Source organism: Tamandua tetradactyla, chromosome 2, assembly GCF_023851605.1.
Source record: "Tamandua tetradactyla isolate mTamTet1 chromosome 2, mTamTet1.pri, whole genome shotgun sequence".
NCBI lineage: Eukaryota > Metazoa > Chordata > Mammalia > Pilosa > Myrmecophagidae > Tamandua > Tamandua tetradactyla.
This window is the reverse complement of record NC_135328.1, coordinates 74,962,912-74,966,025: the sequence shown is the minus strand read 5'-3', so window position 1 is coordinate 74,966,025 and position 3,114 is coordinate 74,962,912. Positions and strand designations below refer to the sequence as shown.

The window sequence follows — 3,114 nt, the reverse complement described above, 5'->3', positions numbered from 1 at the left end:
GAAAGATACCTTGGTTCTAGAAGGTCAATAACATTCAGGGTCTCTCTCTCAACTGAAAAGGCACATGGCAAATATGGCGATGTCTGCTAGTTTTCTCTCCAAGCTTCTTGTTTCATGAAGCTCCCCCAGGGGGATTTTTCTTCTTCATCTCCAAAGGGCTCTGGCTGCATGGGCTCTCAAGTTTCTCGTGGCTCTCTTGCTTTTTCCAAAATGTTTCCTGTTTTAAAGGATTCCACTAAATTAATTAAGACACACCCAGAATAGGTGGAGTCACATCTCCCTCTAATCAAAAGTTAATACTCACAATTGGGCACACTACATCTCTGTGGAGATAATCTAATCAAGCCTCCAACCTACTGTGCTGAATAAAGATCAAAAGAAATGGCTGCCTCCACAAGATGGATAGAATTAAAACATGGCTTTTCTAGTGTACATAATCCTTTCAAACTGGCACAGTCCCCTTGTCAAAAATTAGTTGGCCACAAATGTGAGGGTTGATTTCTGTGCTCCCAGTTCTATTCCATTGGTCTATTTGTCTGTCCTTGTGCCAGTACCATGCTGTTTTGATTATTGCAGCTTTGCAGTAATTTTTAAGATCAAAAGTGTGGTCCTCCAACTTCATTTTTCTTTACAAAATGGCTTTAGCAATTTGGGCCGCTTATCCTTCCACAGAAGTTTGATGATTAGCTTTTCCATTTCTGCAAAGAATGTTGTTGTTGGAATTCTGATTGGGATTGCATTGAATCTATAAATTTCTTTTGGTAGTTTTGACAACTTAATGATATTTAGTCTTCCAATCCAGGAACATGGACTAGTTTACCATTTATTTAGGTCTTCTTTAAATTTTTTGTAGCAATGTTTTGTATTTTTCTGTGTACAAGTCCTTCACATTCTTGGTTAGATTTATTCTTATATATTTGCTGTTCTGGATGAAATATTTTCTTAATTTCTTATTCCAATTGTTCATTGCACTACTGACTTTTAAATGTTGATCTTGTACTCTCCCACTTTTCTGAATCCATTTAATGGCTCTAGAAGATTTGCTTGTGGACTTTTCACGGTTTTCTGCATATAGGATCATATCATCCGTAAATAGGAAAAGTTTTATTTATTCTTTTTAAATTCATTTTTCTTGAGTAATTGCTCTGGCAAGAACTTCCAGTACAATGTTGAATAATAGTCATGACAATGGGCATCCTTATTTTGTTCCTAATCTTAGAGAGAAATCTTTCAGTCTTTTACCATTAGGTAGAATCTTAGTGTGGGCTTTTTATATATGCCCTCTACAATACTTAGGAAATGTCCTTCTATTCCTAATGTTTTGAGGTTTTTTCTTTGTATCAAGAAAAGGTGTTGCATTTTGTCAAATGCCTTTTCTGCATCAATTGAGAGAATCATGTAGTTTTTTCACCTTCATTCTGTTAATGTGGTTTATTACATTCATTATTTTCTTATGTTGAACCAACCTTGCATACCAGGGATAAATCTGACTTGATCGTGGTATATAATTATTTTAATATGCTGTAGAATTTGGTTTGCTAATATTTTGTTGATGATATTTGCATCTATATTCACAAAAGATATTGTTCTGTAGGTTTCTTTTTTTGCAGTATGTGGCAATCCAGGGGTCAAGACCCTTAGAAGAAAAGATGAAGACTTAAGCTTGTAGCAGACTGCATGGCTGGAGCACAGGCCAGAAGTAAAACAGCCTCCCTGTCAGGGAAAGAGTAATCAAGCCACTTATTCTCGTTATACATTAAACAAACCTTCTAAAACTTCTCTGATGATTACCTGCCCTGCTTTCCCATGATGTACTGATGTTGTCATAAGCACTATATACCCTATAGAATACCATAAAGATCCTTCTGGACACATGTTAATTCTACTTTCAAAGCTTCTTGAATCACAAGACCTTACTGTACCCATGTTTTCATGGCTTTATATTAGACCCCTGTAGCTGGTCCTATGGTTCCCACTTGATTGGGTAGCACCATTCTTTTTTTCTGGACTGCCACCATCTCCTCCGGTTCATAAGTCCTCAATAAACTCCTGTTTGACTCTGTGCCTACTGTGTTCTGTGGTCTTGGAGCTGCTCAATCCTGCACCATAAAAGAATTGGTTTGGGTTGTGATGTTTGATGAGCCAGCCAGGAAACCAAAAAGCCACTGGATGAAGTAAGCATGAGTTCTAGGAAGAGAGACTCAACAGGGAAAATCCCAGCTTGGTCTGTAATACCCATGTGGGGAGGAGTCACTACCCTCCTACATGAATGGGGACTGCTGCAAGAGTAGGCAGACACCCAGAGCTCTTCAGAGAGGCTGTAAGCAATTTTATAGCAGATAGCAGGACAATTAAGTGTGAATAAAAATAAATGAGGTCTGAGGCCCGTGGTTTGCGAATCTTCTCTGTAAAACATGTCTAAAAGTTTACAAAGTAAGTGGAAAAGGAAAACGCATGCTGAAAAGAGAAAGAAGAATGCACCAAAGGAGCTGAGCAGACTTAAAAAAATTCTCAAACTAGATAGTGATGTTTTAATGAAAGATGTTCAAGAGATAGCAACTGTGTTGGTACCTAAAAATTACCCAGAGAAAATGCAATGTGCAGTGGAAGATGAAAAAGATAACATGAAGATGGAGACGGATATTAAGAGAAACAAAAAGAGTCTTCTAGACCAGTATGGACAGTGCCCAGTATGGATGAACCAGAGGCAAAGAAAAAGACTGAAGGCAAAGTGAAAGAAAGCAAAGGGGAACAGCAAAGCAAAAGCAGTGAAGGCAGCAATGGGTTTGGCCTGGTAGACTCATAAAGTCTAACTTTATGAAAAATGATACATGGAACCAATATTTGATTAGAATGTTTACATTGATTTCATTCTTCCTATTGTTTTCCTATTTGTTTCCATATTTCAGCTTAGCCCTTTTCTTCAGTTCATACCCAGTATATATAACTGCTTAATTTATTTTGGGAATTTACATAAAATATTTTCTTTGATGAATGAAAGCTATATTTTAATTAGATGCTGTTCAGTATCCAGGTGTTACCACGTATCAAAATCCTTTCAAGTATTAATATGGTTGTAATTATGTATTCTTACTACTTGATAATTATAGTCAG

At 36.9% G+C, this 3,114-nt stretch overlaps 1 pseudogene; it reads left to right on the top strand.

Annotated features, from left to right (window-relative positions):
- Positions 1-2,414: 2,414 nt before the first annotated feature.
- On the top strand, positions 2,415-2,735 carry LOC143660796 (protein LLP homolog pseudogene; annotated as a pseudogene).
- Positions 2,736-3,114: the final 379 nt, after the last annotated feature.